Below are 17,005 nucleotides of genomic sequence, written 5' to 3'. Positions count from 1 at the left end.
CTGCTACCCTCACAATAAAGAAGTTTTTCCTTAGGTTTAGCTTGAGCCTCCTGTGCTCCCAGCTTGTGCTCATTGCCCCTCGTCCTGTCATTGGACACTGCGGAAAAAAGGAGGACGCCCTGCCCCCTCCGCCGGCTACAGCGTGGGCAGCCCGACCCCACCGCCGGCAGCAGCGACCGGGCCCCCGGGCCCCAGTCCCCCAGGCGAGAGGACACACGCGTGTCCCCGGTCCCCCGGGCCTCCTCCTCTTCCTCGCCCGCCGCCTCACGGAAGAGCGTGGTGCGGGACGGAGCCGCCCGGTACCGCCGCCAGGTAGGTGGGTGGGTGGGAGAGGGGAGGGAGGGAGGGAGTGGGCGAGTGGGCGAGTGAGTGAGTGAGGGAGGGAGGGAGGGAGGGAGGGAGGGAGGGAGGAAGGGAGTCCGTCGGTGGGTCGGTAGCTGGGAAGGTCCCCCGCCCCGCCCGGCCCTTGGCGCGCCCCGAGCCGCAGACCCCGCATGCTGCCCAGCCTGCTGGAGCGGTCCCGGCTGGGCGAAGGTGAGGAGAATGAATCCCCAGCCTGAGTTATCCCGGTAGGTTTTCCTGCCCGGATTTGACCCTCTCACACGGGCAGGGAAATGCAGGGAGCGTATGTGTCCCGCCCGACCCCCCGGTTGAGTCTCCCTGATCATTCAGGGGGACAAGATTTCCCTTTGTTCCAATGGAAAATATCAATTTTTAGCGCTGAGCAGCCCAACCTGGAATTGCTGTTGGCTCTGCTGAGAGGAGGTTTTTGGCAGGTTCCCTTCCATCTTGATGCATTCTGGGACAGGAAAAGGGTTTTTGTAAGCAGAAACTGCCTGGTCTGGGCAAACCTTCTGCCTCCTTTGCCTTTCTTCCTCTCAATCCAGAGTATTTTAAAATTTGAAGTAATCAAAAATATAGTTTTTAAAAGTTTAAAATATTTTATAAATTTCAAAATATTTTATAAATTGTCCATTTCTGCTAAATTACTGATCTTTCCTTGAAGATGTCTCTAGTCTTTTCCCTCTCCATATGCTGAGACAGAGGGAACCACGGGGGCTTCTAGTTTCTCCTGCCCTGAGCTGCAGGCACCACTTCAAAGCTGCAAAAATGCCAAGGAGCTGGTCTTCTGTGCAGGGTAATGAAATGAGAAAATTGGGCAGACAGCAACAGAAAGAGTTGTTTCCCTGGAAATTCTCCATTTTAAAAAGGATTTTTAGATTTTAGATTTTTATATTTTAAAAGGCTTTGTTTTCCATGCTATGCTCTGCTTTTTCAGTTGTTACATATTGTTGATGTGATTTAAGCTGTGAAGAGTTGCTTTTTGGTGAATACAGACTTGGAAATAATTCCTTCTCTCATAGCATCTTGCAGAAAATTTGGGCAAAGGTATAATGAATCAAGTGGAATTCAAGCAATAGAGATATCACTTGTCCAATGTTCATTTATTTCCTCTCTTCCAACCACTCAGACTGTTTGTGGGCACATTTGTTGGGGTGGGGACCCTGCAGCTGGACTTCAGTCATACACTGTAGCACTCAATTACAGCTCCTGTTTGCCAGATAATGACAGAAGAAATGATAGCTGCCCTTCTCCTGGCTTGGTTTTCCAGGGAAATAGCCCAAAAGAGCTCCAGCAAAATAGCCCAAAGCAAGATTTTTAAGTACAGGAGAATTCTGCTTGTCTGGAGCAGAGTCAAGATGAGGTCAGGTCTAGATTAGCTGCGAGCCCATCTATACAAACCCCGAACATCCTGACCAGGATGCAGCCAAGCGCTCTCTAGGCACACAGGAGGAATTAATTGTTTTAAAGCCAGAGTCAGGGTTTCTGTCTGGCAGCAGCAGGGCACCCTTGACCCTGCCACTAGAAAATGTTCCTGCAGAGCTGCTGCTGGATCAGTGCTCTCACAAGTTGATTCAGCAGCTGAATTTATTTTTAGGCAGGTTTAAAGGTCTTGTTCAGCCTGAGATTAAATCATCGCCTTCACTTTCAGCTCATCCCACTGCCAGAAAGTTAAGCCTATGTGCTAGTTTGGTTCCAGCATGATTTTGGTAGCAGGGGAGGGGTCCCAGGGGTCACTTCTGTAGGAAGATACTAAAAAGCTTCCCTGGCTCAGGTGGCCAAGGCCAGAGCCATTAGAGAGACAACAGTTGCACCTCTGAGATTAACATATTAACAAATTGCTATAACTCCTGAGCAGAGAGCAAGCATAAAAAGCTGTGCTGGAGATCCCAAGGTTGGTGAGGAAGAAGGGGGAAGAAGGTGCCCAAGCAGAAGTTTCCCTGCAGCCTATGGCAAGATGGCAGGTGTTCCCCCTGCACTCATGGAGGAACGTGGCGAGGCATTCCCTGGGGGCGCCAGCCTGCCTATCCCATTCAGTGGGACTGTCTTGCAAAAGACATCAGGCTAAATTACTGTGATTCTCACATCAGATAAGGAGTAGGGGCAGAAGGAACAGACCATTGTCTTAGCCAAGGTATTGGCCAAGATAAAACTCCGACACCTGGCTTGTGCATCTTGGCTGCAAACTTGACGGCTGGCAAATAGCACAACTTCTGGAACAGGATGAAGATTCTGTGGCCTGGGGTTGTAGTGATAAGCTAGAACAATGGAAACAATGACACCTGAGAAATGTGCATCAAGATTGACACTGGTCCTTTTCCCCTCTCTTAGTTAATAAGGAATAAGAGCCTGTGAAGGTACCAATCACAAAAATTATTTATGACCTAGTTGTAGTCTTTACTATCTTCACCTAAAATCTATGCAGCCATTTAATTTATCAGTGGCTATCCATAACTTCTTATAACTGTCACATAAATCATCTTAACTTCGCTTTAAAACTGCCTCAGTGAAAGTCCTTGTTAGGACTCTGAGGTGGGCAAAGAGCTTCAGTGAAAGTCCTTTGGTGGGACTCTGAAGTGGCAACGTTGCAAAGCTTTCTCAGTGAAAGTCCTCTCATAGGGATAAGTTTTATTTATTTGGATTAAACTTTCTGAAAGAGAACCGTGAACATGTTGGACAGTAAAGAAACAAGGAACTCTGCCAAATACAAGGTTTGAAGCATGACTGGGAAGTAAAAGCTTACAGTAAGCAACAGAAATCAGAATATGCAGGAAAGAGTGTAGAGAAAAGATTAGGGAACAAGGTGAAGGCTAAGGGGAAAACAGTGGGTTTGTTAGATGAAGAATTATGTTTGTGCCATTTTGATAACAACACAGTCATTTTAAACCAAATCAGAAGCAAGAAAGGACTTTAAGGATAACATACAATAGAGAAAAAGGTCAATTGTGGACAAGGAACAACTGAACAGAAAGCTGGCTCTGGGATACATAGAAATGACTGTGCTGCTCCTGGTGTCCTTGTCATCAGTATCATACCAGCACCAATACTGATAAGAGACTTCACAGCTAAGCAGAGCTGGCCCTGGGTCCCTCTGTTGGCAAATACAGCTTGGCAGAATTGGCAGCACCACAATTAACGTTTCCGGCATCTCCACCTGTGAAAGTACAACACACCTAGCCCCTTAGCTATTTTACTTATTGGTTAGTCAAGTTGTGACAATTAGTCCTTGTTTATAGCAGTGAAGAGCTCTTTTGCTGTAATTACAAAAAATACTAATAAGATAATTGCATTCTAGGTATCCTAGGAAAGAGATAAAAAACTGATTGTTCTGCCAGGTTTAAAGAGTTGTGCTCAATGGAATTAAATCCAGTCGGTGGCCGGTCACCAGTGGTGCTCCCCAGCTCAGTGCTGGGGCTGCTCCTGTTTAACATCTTTAGTGATGATTTGGACAAGAGAATAGGGTGCACCCTCAGTAAGTTTGCAGATTACACTAAGTTGGAATGGAGTGTTGATCTGCTTGAGGGCAGGGAGGCTCTGCAGGGGGACCTGGACAGGCTTGACCAATGGGTCAAGGCCAATTGTATGAGTTTCAATAAGGCCAAATGTCACATCCTGGACTTTGGCCACAACCCCCAACAGTGCTACAGGCCTGGGGAGGAGTGGCTGGAGAGCTGCCCAGCAGAGAGGGACCTGGGGTGTTGATTGACAGCTGGCTGAAGATGAGCCAGCAGTGTGCCCAGGTGGCCAAGAAGGCCAACACCATCCTGGCGTGCATCAGGAATAGTGAGACCAGCAGGACCAGGGAGGTGATCCTGCCCCTCTACTCAGCCTTGGTGAGGCTGCACCTCGAGCACTGTGTGCAGTTTTGGGCACTGCAGCATAGGAAGGACACTGAGGTGCCAGAGAGGGTGCAGAGAAGGACAACTAGGCTGATGAGGGGTCTAGAGAGCAGGTCTTATGAGAAGAGGCTGAGGGAGCTGGGGCTGTTCAACCTGCAGAAGAGGAGGCTGAGGGGAGAGCTCATTGCTCTCTACAGCTACCTGAAAGGAGGTTGTAGTGAGGTGGGTGTTGGCCTCTTCTCCCTAGTGACTAGCAATAGGACAAGAGGAAGTGAGGTCACGTTGCACCAGAGGAGGTTCAGATTAAATATTAGGAAAAATTTCTTCACAGAAAGAGTGATGAGGCAATGGAACAGGCTGCCCAGGGAGGCGGTGGAGGCACCATCCCTGAAGGTGTTCAAAAAACAGGTGGACGTGGTGCTTAGGGAGATGCTTTAGTGGTTAGGGGTTGTAGGGCAGATAGTTGGACTTGATGATCTTGAAGGTCTTTTCCAGCCTTTATGAGTCTGTGATTCTGAGATAACATTTGTTTTTCTTTGATGGAGTGTGTTTTAATATCTGCATTTTCTTAATCTTGGTATTACTGAGCAAACATGACTTGGGAAAAAAACCAAAAAGTTGGGCTAATATGTACAAAAGCTTCCTCTCCACAACAAGTGCCAGGCTCCCATGAAGAATGCATCAGAACCCTATCATGCAGAGCAGCCCTGGATGGCCTTCTGCTGACAGAGTAAGACTATGTGTCAGTTTCCTCTTCTTCTGAGGAAGGTCTAAAGCATTTTGCCAATTAATGGTGACAAAACACTGCAGAGGCTCATTTAGGACAAGACATTGGAGCAGCTATTTATGATGGGGAGATAAAATGGTAGTACCTAATAAGTGGCCAGATTGATCAAACATGCTGGGCTTGGGAAGCGCAAGGATGCATAGTGAGGTACAGGTCCATTGGTAAGAATAAGATTTGGGAACAGCAGGAGACTCAACACTTTCTATTTGTAGCCCTGTCTTTCCAAATACAGATATTTATGTGGCTGTGGTGTGCAAGTCTGAAGCTAACCTGATGCCTTATTTATCTTCCAGGGTCATGAAACAACTTGAAACACTGACTAGCTACAGTAATCAGAATGGTCAAGATACATGAATCTCTCCATCACTGTTTTTTTCTTAAATCTGCAATGACTGTTTAAAGGTAACCTGATTGTTTTGTTTTGTAAAATACTTTATTTTCATTTTAGTTTCCAAACTTTTGATTGTTTTGTGAGTACTCACTTCTTAGTCAACTTCGTATCTCTCTGTATCAAAACCAAAACAGAGAGAGAGATGATCCATTTGCTCATGGTTAGTGAGCTTTGCTAATAGCAGTACGTTAACTTACTTTCATTCTGTTTTAAAGATGTGTTGTTTTCTCTAGCCTTGTTGCTGAAATGTTACAAGGTCTCACAGTAGTAAGACTTAAACCAACAGACTTGAAAAATATTACTCTACATATACACCACCATTCTAGATGCCAGGGAAATCTGTCTTCTTTTAACCATGTAGTCATGTAAGGCCCATGTAAGGCACCTGTCTCAGCAGATATTTAAATCATGGGAAGTAAACTGAAAGCTCAGACCCCTGCAGCTATAAACTCTATGTTTTCTTTTTCCTGGGAGTGTGTGGAGTTCTGGACAAGACAATCCTTCCTTCAAGGCATATGTACAGATTCTTAAAACAACTGATTCTGTGCTTGCTCTGTGAAGAGTTATTTAAACTGAGATGTCATTGAATTTCATTTAATTGCTTTAACATTGTTCTGTGCCTGACTTGCACAATCACCTAAAAGACTTTTCAAACACAATCAAAAAGAGTTCTCTGGAAAAAAAACCAGCACAGATTTGTAGTCCTGACTATCTGGAGCTGTGATGAACCTGCTAAGAAAATAAAAGCAAGAAGATCTCTCCATTTCAGTACAGATATGCATACCAAATACCTTATCTAGTAGGCAAGAAGGATGACAACACTTTAGAGAGACATGCCATCAAATTCAAATTAAGCCTATTTCTGTGAATCCAGACTGCTGATGTGATTGTAAAGGACAGGAAGAATAATGTAAGAAGTAGCCACAGAAAACTAAGATCAAGCACAATCATGGGTTCATATGGGGGAAAACGGGCTATGCATTATTTATCTATTTTCTAGCCTTTGAGTGCAATGTAAAGGTCCGATGCAGCCACAATATGCAGCCTACCAGTAGGTAGGCAAAATTACAGAGTAGTAGCCCTCCTACCTTTGCTGCCAGAGTAAATTTGACCTTTGGTCAAACTCTGAGGTTAACCTTTCAAAATCAATTGGAAGTTTGTTGTTAACCTGCAGTTCACCGTGGTAACAGTCCATGTGATTAAGTGAACACAGATCTGGAGGCAGCCTTGACAGTTCAGTCAACCATGGAACTATTTGAATGCAGGCACATTTCTTTCCTTTAACTAGACAATAAGAAAACAAAAATAAACACCAGCACCTACACCAGATCAGAATTTATTGAGCTAATTTATAACTCTTATCAGTGAAATGCATTTCACTTCCCTCTAAAACTGGGCTCTGTATATGCAGGCATCTCTATATGCATCATCTTCATTGTAGAACAGGAAAAAGGGACAAATTCATTCAGCCTGAATACCACCCTTGAACAGTGACTGCCCAACAAACTGCTCAAAGCAAGTACTGCAGGGAAATGCACAAATGTAACACTGCTACCGCTGTGGCCAGTGGCAGAGTTTGGTCTGGATCCCTCCCTTAGAAAGAGACAAGGGGCTGGCAGCTGCATATTCCCAATCAAGGCCCCAGGAGTCTGGAATGTATTCCTCTCCCTTGGTTCAAAATAGCCTCAATTTGGTGTACTTCCAATCATGCTCGTAAGCTATTTGTTTGATGAAGTGGTGGTGGAAGCGCTGGGCAGTTGGAGGCAAGAAGCTCTTCTGGAATGTTTCTCTTTCTCCTGCCAGCTGGCTGAGGGAAGTTCCTATGTCCATGTAGTTACTGAAGGCTTCTGACTGGCTAAGTAATTTGTCTATAAGGTACTTCAGAACAAATCTCAAGACACACAGGGGCCTGGCCTAGATCTTTGTCAATGCAAAGATAAAGAATTAAATCCAGTTTGCAAAAAAATTTATGGAAGTAATTCTAAAAAGAAAATAACATTTTAAAGATCATAGACACTTGCTGACAAAGCAAGGAAACTAAGAACTAATATTATATTAATCAAATATTAACTAAAATCTTGCCAGCAAACCTTCTAAGACTATTTTATTCTGTCAAAGAAAGGAAAGAAGTGAACTAGCATTGCAGAGTTTTGAAATAAGAACTGAGAGGGGAGGAGGATAACAAGGATCTTCTGCAGTTCATTGCACTGCTTAGCAGGCCCACAGTTTGCTCTCCTGTGGCCTGGAATTTGATCTTTAAGGCCTCTATATTTTACTGCATCTCACATGTCCTGTTGGGCAGGGGGATATCTGCAGAACTCCACACCCTTGAGACTGTACAAAGAAAGACTGGTCACTTACACCAAGGGAAAAGTCAAGGCTTGGGATTAGGACAGACAATAGCTTGGGACAAGTTGAACTAACTAAGCTGCTCTGCTCTATTTCCTGGTATTTCACTAGCAGTGGTTTTCTTTACCATCCAGGTCTTCTGTGTGGAAATGCAGGTCAATCATTCCACATTTAGATGTGTCAGATAATGCTGTACAGTAAAACACATAAGAAAAGCAGTGAGGTTTTTTGTTACAATTTCTGCTTTCCAAAAGCCTGAGGTGTGTGACCTTGGTTTTGTTTCTGTTTAGAAAGCAAACACGTCTGTCTTACAGAGAAGACAGCATAGACAGAGTTGAGAAGAGAAACTGCTTTGTTAGTGCATTGCTAAGGAGGTACTAAGGAGATGCAAGGAGCTTGCAAAGAACAAAAAGCCTTAATGAAGGTCATTTGATCTCCTAAATATCCTCAAAGATCTTCCAAATTTTGGAGAGGAATTATTTCCTAGGCAACTGCAGAGAAATTGCAGAAGGCACTTGCTGAGGGGATGGGCTCTGGTGCCGGATGTGTCCAAGTGGCACAGAAGCAGGAGGGGCACAATGGCATCTTCTCAGCCCAGGACAGGTGCAGAGCCAACTGCCAGGAATTACCTGCACTCACAAGACCTGGGAGAGGAGGACACCTGGACAGGGACAGGTTGCAATGAACCTCCAGATCTTCCTCCTGAGGCACAAGCCAGTACCTGTGAAAAGATGCAAGCAGGTCAAAGATCTGTCACATCAGGTGGCAGAGTTATAGAAGAAGAGGAAGTTCTCTAGAAGAGCAGGTTCGAGACCATCTGAAGAACTTTAAAGTGCCCAAGTCCATGGGACCATGTGCAGATCCTGAGGGAACTGATGAATGAAGTTACAAAGCTCCTTTGCATCATATTTGAACAGTCATGGTAGTCTGGTTAAATTCCCACTGACTGGAAAAGGGGAAACATAACCCCCATTTTTTAAAAGGGAAAAAAAGACCTGAGGAACTAGAGGCTATTCAGTGTCATACCTCTGTGCCCAGCAAGATTGTGGAGCAGATCCTCCTGAAGGTTCTGCTAAGGCACATGGAAAATGTAGAGGTAGTTGATGGCAAACAGCATGGCTTCACCAAGGGCAAATCGTGCCTGACAAATTTGGTGGCCTTTTACAATGGGGTTACAATATCAGTGGACAAGGGTATGTCATCTACCTAGACTCGTGCAAAGTGTTTGACACTGTACTGCACAACATCCTGATCTCTAAATTGGTGAGATATGGACCACTCGGTGGATAAGGAACTGGCTAGATGGTCGCACTCAAATATTAGTGGTCAATGGCTGGACGTCCAAATGGAGACCAGTGATGAGCAGCTTTCCTCAGGGGTCAGTAGTGGGACCAGTGCTGTTTTAACACCTTTGTCGGTGACCTGGATGGTGGGACTGAGTGCACCCTCTGCAAGTTTTCTGATGACACCAAGCTGTGTGGTGTGGTTAACATGCTGGAGGGAAGGGAGACCATCCAGAGAGACCCCAACAGGCATGAGAGGGGGGCCCATGCCAAGCTCATGAAGTTCAACAAGGCCAAGTGTAAGGCCCTGCACCTGGGCAGGGGCAACCCCAGGCACAGTTACAGGCTGGACTGAGAATGGACTGAGAACGGCCCTGAGGAGAAGGACTTGGGGGTTTTGGTTGATGAAAAGCTGTGGCTGACAGTTGTTTTCCTAGTAACAGAATTGTCCTTTTTGAACTTATGACAGTTACAGTTATGGCTTTAGTCCTCATAATAATGTTATTTTTATTAATGGGCAGCAGCTGTAATTAAAAAAGAAAATGTAAATTCTGTTGTGGAAGCCAGGCAAAGTAATTTTGTTACTCAAGTTGTATTTAAGAACTATTATAAAGACAACTATTCTGAGGAATTTTTGCAAAAGGGAAAGTTTTCTCCAGACAGGAACCCAGTATAAAATCTCCTTAATTGCAGCTTCAAAACTTGCACTTTTAATGACTTTCCAATTTATGACTTTATGAATGGCTTGTTTGAAATAAGTCATTTTATGAGACCAAATGAATGGGACAGGCCCACCCAGGAAGTGGTCCTGACACTCCTATTGTCTTGTGGTCGCCTGGGACAGAGAACCTTTTGCTGAGAAGGGTGCACGTGGCAATGGGAGACGGAACTTGGCAAGAGCAAGGGAATGGAAACTCCCTGGGCTCTACCGATAAATGTCTCAAACACAGAAACATTCTGGACTCTGCCCTGAAGTGAGACCTCTCAGAAAGGGGTGGTCCACACTAGCATACAATAGGAGGATTTTTGAGGAACAGGAACTGAGCCTAAGGAGGAACCTTGAGAAATAACAAAGGAAACATTATGCCACAAGGCATGAAGCCAGCAAAATTTACAGTAACTCGGGAAGAGTTTAAGACAGCAGGAGAGATCATGACCAATGATCCAGTTCAGGATCCCCCACACACACCCCACCTGCAAGGAGCATGTGTGCTAATTTACACAGCAAGTAGGGGACAACTGAACCAATAGTAAATGGTGTGGTAATTAAGAGAGAATGTTCCAGAAGTGCTGGAGCAAATAAATAGGGGCTGATCTGGCACTTTCTCCACTTAAGCTTCCAAAATGAAAGCTTAGTTAATGCCAGCAGTGGTAATTTTCTTTCCTAAAAGGCAGATATCCATTTTGAAAGTGACTAGACTGACACCACAAGCTTCATGCTCAGAGCCCACCCTCACAGTGTCTACTGGAGAACTGGGTCTGCCAGTCATGAATGCATAGAATTGAACTATAGCAGGCTGCTGGTGGGTGAAAGTCTTATTAACACATCTCTCAACCTACACCCTTCATGCTTCGATGTCATAAAATATTTGAAACAGCAAAGGCCATAGTCAGATATTTTGAATTTAAATTGTAGAAAACCATCATTTAATAGATGTAGCCTTCCTGTTTTCTCCTAAGGATAAATTAATTATTCATGTCATATTCTGGATTTCATGGCATCCATGAACCAGAACAGGTTATATCTCATGCTATATTTCTACAGCCCCCATAATCCATATCAGCTGAAACTCTGAGAGACGAGATAGCCCCAATAAACTGTATGTGGAAATCTGCTCTGAGGAAATAGGTACATGATGTCATGTGGAGCACCATGTAGCACTACTGCTACAGTCTGGAAACATGAGAGTAGGCAAGAGTATCTGGAGGCATGATTAGATGACAGGGTGACTATGAGCCACTAATACGATACAGACAAAGGTGTGACCCCTTTCCTCCCTTCTGTTTCCAGAACATAAGATGTTTTTCAGAACCAAGCAGTGGCCTTGGTTCTGCACACCATTTTCCAGCAGTAGCTGCAAACATCAAGCATCACGAGTCCTACAAGCAGACACTGGCTGAAAAACATGCTGTTAATTTCAGAAAGTGCAGCTACTTAGAAGAGACATAACTGAAAATACAACTACAAGAAAGAAAAACTGGTCCTATCCTGGCTCAAACCAGAACAGATAACAAGGGTGAAAGCCAAAGAAGGAAAAGAGCTCTTGAAGTGCAAGGAGAAAGATATTCAAGAACCCAAAACAATTTGGGACTTATTTCCAAGAGGATGACCTCACTATAAGCAGCATAGTAGCAAATGTCACTTGGTGCATTGGTAAGGAGTAGTGAGGAAATCCTGCATGCTCTCTATGTTTCTGTAAAGTTCATGCAGAGGGAACCAAACCCCTTTCTTTCACCCCTGACATCCTTGCAACCTGTTCCAGTATTGCAGTTTGGAAATTCACACACACAAAGTGTGAACATGCAGAAATTTTTTTTATACATTTTCCAGTAAACATCTCTGCCATATATGCGTAAGTTCACAACAGCTTTTTTTATTGATACAGGTATTTTTTGTCTCCTGTTGCTAACATTGCCAAACAGTGGCACATTCCATTTTACTCTGCCTTAGAAATAAAATAAACAAAAAACTTACCATGTTATTCCTTCTTCCAGATTCTTTATCATTTTTATACTTGATTAAAAAGAATAATAAATCTCTCAAAGACCCTTAAGATCAACAAGTCAAACCATTAACCTAGGACACTACAAAGTCCACCACTACAAAGCCATGACCATCTACAAACACCTCCATGGATGTTGACTCAACCACCAGGGGCAGCCTGTCCCACTGCTTGACAACCCTTTCATGACTGCCAAATTTACATCCCCCCATGCATGAAAAGTCTGGCCATATAAGCAGTCATTTCTGGCACTAGGAACAGTTGTGTACATAGCTAATGTCTTCTCTTTATTAAGTTTAGCTGGTGCAAAAATACTAAAACCAGTGAAGATTCTCTGTAGCAATCATACACTATCAGTTTTCTAACAACTCCAGTTATTAATTCTGAGGTATTTTTCGTGCTTGTTTGTATACAATAAATACTTTTTTTGCTGTTTTATATTAATTGTAATGCAGTAATATCAGAGAGTCCAAATCTGGGGATCACTCATGAGACAGAGAGAGAGCACTTTACACATCTGGCAGAGATTTACAGAGCCAGTCTATGCCATTCCCTGCATACCCTCAGTCTTTCCATGCTACTGTGGCAAGAAATAAGGTCAGATTGTTTTCCTTTGCCAATGCATTACGATCCCTCTTTCAACTGGTATCAGAACTGGATGACCATTCAATTTATTTCCTTGTGGCATTGAACATGTAAAACTAAGGGGGAAAGAGCTGTAAAGGTATGTGAAACTAAGATGAACAAAATTAGTTCTAAGTGTGAAAAAATATATATTCAATATGCATTTTAATTTTTATTGAAAGGAGAGTTTCCAGGCAGGAAATGCTACCTAAGAGCCAAAGTTAAGTAAGGACAAGGTATTTAATCTGCACTACCCACCTTTATTGAAGAGATGGAAATAGAGGGATTTCAAGTGACATCTGTAGAGCTTTTCAAAATCAAGGTATGTAAATAGATGTAGGTAGCCAAAAAATATAAATCAAGTACCTTGCACAGGTGTATTGTAACTGAGGAGTGTGGAGGGCCACACATACTTTGTGCAATAATATATGATATACCTCCTTACACTTGCTACATTGATAGCACCGATACATTCTATTTATGTTCTTACATATAAACAACTACTCTTTGGTTCTATTTTTATTCTTCTCCTACTAACAACTACCACGCTTGGAACTCCTTTGCGACCTGACTTTCAGGATTGTACACATTCTAATCAGCTTTCCTTTCTAAAAGGTGATTTTCAAAGCTTCTTATAGACCCTGAAAATACTGAAATGCTTTAGCGGCCTTGGTGTGGAATGAGTGGGACTAGCACCTACGTTCCATGGCTTCCCTCCAGCTTGGTCTTTGCAACAACATACTCACACCAGGTCTCCGCCTGCAGAACATGACAGGGAAAGAGTTGAGGGATATTTAGAAGAGCCAGAGCTTTATCATCTTGGAGGATGTGTCTTTGAAATATAAACAGGGGGAACTTTTCAGGCAAAAGTAATTTAGTTAAAGGACTAAGATGTCAAAGTCTTAATTGCTGTTTCATCCTATCTCAAAATCTGTATTAGCCTTGAGTTTATTTGAAGACCATGCCATCATTCGTTAATTCCTCAGAAAATTATTCTGTGTTTTTCCCTGCAGGTGGGTGAAGATGACTCAAATAAGATGCAGAATGCAAGAGGAAATGAAGATTAATATGACCTGTAGTTAACAGATACAACACAAAAACATATCATTAATTTCAAACTGCATGCCATTTTACTTCACCCAGCTTTCTGCTATAGATGGCACAACTCAGACCGTGTGCATTTATTTAGTTACATGCTTTTGTACGTATGTTAAGGATGAGATCTGATTTAGCCCTCTGAAGAGACAGACTACATAAATGCACAGATACTTGAAAGCAGATCTCTCACCATTTGTTAGACAAACAGGAAACAAGTCAGCGTAATGAAGCTGCATCTTTCTTACAAGGCAGCTCTGGTGCCCAAGGAGTCAAATTCCCTTGGCTGCCTAAGAAACTTGGTTATTAAACCACAACCTCTGACAAAGCTGAGACCTCAGAGTGTTCTTGGCTCCACCTTTTGGACAAAGTATGCTTGTGTCGCTCTACCTCTAACCATAGAATCAGTCAGTCAACATACCTATTAGCATTATATTAGTATACTAATAATTAGCATAACAATTAATAGTATTAACACAACAATTAGCACAGTTCCTGAGTGTCTGGCTTGCGACACTGAGGGACTCCGCTCCATACAGGCCTCCAGCTAGACTATGTCCCATTGATCAAAATACTGCAGAATATATGTAGCTGTACTGCTATGACAGTGTTTGTTTTAATGATAGAATTTATACAGACTTTGTGCAATAGAATACATTAAAATAGTCTTGATACTGCATTGAATACTTCTGACATAATTTTTGCCATTCAATGTTAAAAGTACTGAGATAAACAGAAAAATATAACAAAACCTACAGTAAGAAGTTCCCTAGTTCTGTAGTTTAACCTTCATTATAGGAGAACAGAAAAGCAGACGTTGTTCTTAACTCTTTCTCATGCCTTCTTTCTCTGAAGGTGAGAAGTCCAACAGATGCGCATTGGGATGGCATGGGTGCAGAAGCTTGCCATCCCTGCTGCAGTGGTGACAGAGCTCCCCTGGGTGCTGTTGAAGTAGCCAGGCTATAGCACAAGCACAGCATGAGTCAGATTGCTATTCTGCTCCAAGCTACTGCTTTAGCTGTGGACAGGACACCTCTTTACCCAACTCCTCTTTGCTTCTCTCTGCATCATCCCTTAACCCAGGCTGACAAAAAGCACAGTCCCTGTACTAGCTGTACTGCTCTTACTGGTGGAGGAAGCTGTGGCTCCCTGCTCAGTGTCACAGCTGGTACCACATATCTAGCAAAGGATACTACCTCTTTGATTGGCCAGTTTATTTTAAAAACCAAACCAAGCAAACCTCCATTAACTGGAACATCTGAAATAGTAAATCTTGGCATGTATGGTCTTGGTGAGTAAGCAGGGGTTGATAAAACTCTCCCTCTAACAACTTTTCCACTAGTTCTGGCAGGAAACAATGACAGATTGCTCTGGAATGTAACTTCATTTGCTAGCACAGTTAGATCTGGAAAATGTTATTTGTTCATTTATCTAGGCTTTTGATGAATTATCCTGTACCTTTCAGTGGAGTTTTAATGTTGAATAAAGATTAAAATTCAAAGATATCACTCCCAAAGACTCTAGGCCTATGTCTACATAAAGAATTTGCAAGCAGAGCTACTGTTTCCTTACTCTCACACTTTTTCTAGCCTCTTTTGTATTTCAGGTGTGTGGTGGATTTCCACACACTGATGGAATTCAAATATCTAGAATTACCACAACAAGAAATGATGTAGTGCATATGACCCAGGACACTGATTCACTTCACAGGGTTTTTTGATGTTTTAGCACATTGCTCAGCAGAGGAACCGTTCACATGCCCTTGCCACGTGCTGCAAGGAGTGCAGCCTTGGCTAGGGCCCTTAAAAGCAAGACCCTTCAGACCCTAGTGTGCAGTGCCATGGACCTCAAACAGGAAATCACTGCCCCTGGACACTTGAAGGAGCAAGACAGCAAATGCTTACACATCCGAAATTGCCCTAGGTGTTTACTGGTGTGTGCCACAGCCAGGAACTGTGTGGGGCCTGAGAAGGGTACAGGAGACAGAAGGAGGCTAACTGCAAGTGTTCTAACACTAGCCTTTCAACCCAAGTTACCAGAAAGTGTTTCTTCGATACTGAAACAAGGCGTTTCCAGCCATATTCTGTAAGTCAGAAGGCCCAGGAACGCAAGATAAGCCATGACATTTAGAACTGGGCAAAATCATGATAGGCAAGGGGTGCAAGGGCAAGCACAGCCTGTTGAGCAAGATTGTGTCCAGCTGAGCAGTGACCCAGTCAGTGCACTGGAAATAAGAGGGGGATTTGAAGTATCCCGTTTCAGACTCCACTGATGCATAAACAGAAAAGATGACTGTTCTGTGGTATGTAGCTGTTGATGACTTGCAGGGAAATTCAGAGGACAGGCTGGCTAGAGAAAAGACATAAATCACTTATGATGAAACCTAAGTTTCTGGAATGGCTGCCTGCAGAGGTCCTCGCTAGGGGTTAGGAGATGGCCTCAATAATTCTGCAGCCCCTGTCCACATATTTCTTCCTGGGATTGAAAAAAAAAGAAAAAGGAGGCAACTGCTGTAAAAGATACAGCTGTGATTTAAATAGATATAGGACACTTTTGGCTGATGGAAAACTTCCTTGTAATACCCTAGCATTTAAACATACCTCGGTAAACAGGTAACTTTTGCTGGATTCTAACTATGCTATTTTATCTATAAACCTTGTGCTATGATGAATTATTGTATTTAAACTATCTGCATTTCTGCCAAGAAAGAGTTTGGCAAGCTGAATTTTGCACTAATGTGTTAAAGTACAAAAGTATCATAGGTTCATTGAAGCATTTTGGTTGGAAAAGACCTTCAAGATTATCCAGTTAACCTAGCACACTGCCAAGTCCATCACTAAACCATGTCCTTAAGAACAACATCTACACATCTTTTAAACACCTCCATGGATGGAGACTCAAACACTTCCCTGGACAGCCTGTTCCAGTGCCTAACAACCCTTTCAGTAGAGAAATTTTTGCTGATATCTAATCTGATCCTCCAGTGGCACAACCTGAGACCATTTCCCCTTGTTCTATCACTTGTTACTTAGGAGAAAAGACCAAACCCCTCCTCACTCTGACCTCCTTTCAGGTAGTTGTCGAAAGTGATAAGGTCTCCACTCAGCCTCTGCTTCTCCAAACTAGACAATCCCAGTTCCTTCAGCCTTTTGTTCTCTAGCCCGTTTGCCTGCTTTATTGCCCTCCTTTGGACATGCTCCAGCACCTTAATGTCCTTCTTATAGTCAGGGACCCAAAACTGAACACAGTATTTGAGGAACAGCCTCACCAGTGCAGAGTACAATTATTTCCCTACTCCTGTCGATCAACACCCCCAGGTCCTTTTTGGCCGGGTATTTTTCCATCCACTCTGCCCCCAGCCTGTAGCATTGCCTGAGCTTGTTCTGACCCAAGTGCAGGACCTGACACTTGGCCTTATTGAACCTCATACAAGTGGCCCTGGCCCATCGATCCAGCCTGTCCAGGTCCCTCTTTAAAGCTGCTGCCTGCTCACAGGCAGATCAACACTCCCTCCCAACTTGGTGTCATCTGCAAACTTACAGAGGGTGCACTCGATCTGCTTGTCCAGATCA

At 43.4% G+C, this 17,005-nt stretch overlaps 1 long non-coding RNA gene across 2 annotated transcripts; it reads left to right on the top strand.

The window, feature by feature from the left end:
- Window positions 1–156: 156 nt before the first annotated feature.
- Window positions 157–14,897, top strand: LOC127380475 (uncharacterized). 2 transcript variants are annotated; one of them, XR_007888512.1, is made up of 3 exons: window positions 157–312; window positions 5,262–5,370; window positions 13,352–14,897. It is a non-coding gene; the product is annotated as an uncharacterized LOC127380475 (long non-coding RNA). The 2 variants fall into 2 exon arrangements; XR_007888513.1 differs by lacking the exon at window positions 157–312 and adding an exon at window positions 538–569.
- Window positions 14,898–17,005: the final 2,108 nt, after the last annotated feature.

This window comes from Apus apus, chromosome 2 (genome assembly GCF_020740795.1).
Source record: "Apus apus isolate bApuApu2 chromosome 2, bApuApu2.pri.cur, whole genome shotgun sequence".
Lineage (NCBI taxonomy): Eukaryota > Metazoa > Chordata > Aves > Apodiformes > Apodidae > Apus > Apus apus.
This window is presented reverse-complemented; position numbering and strand designations above follow the sequence as displayed.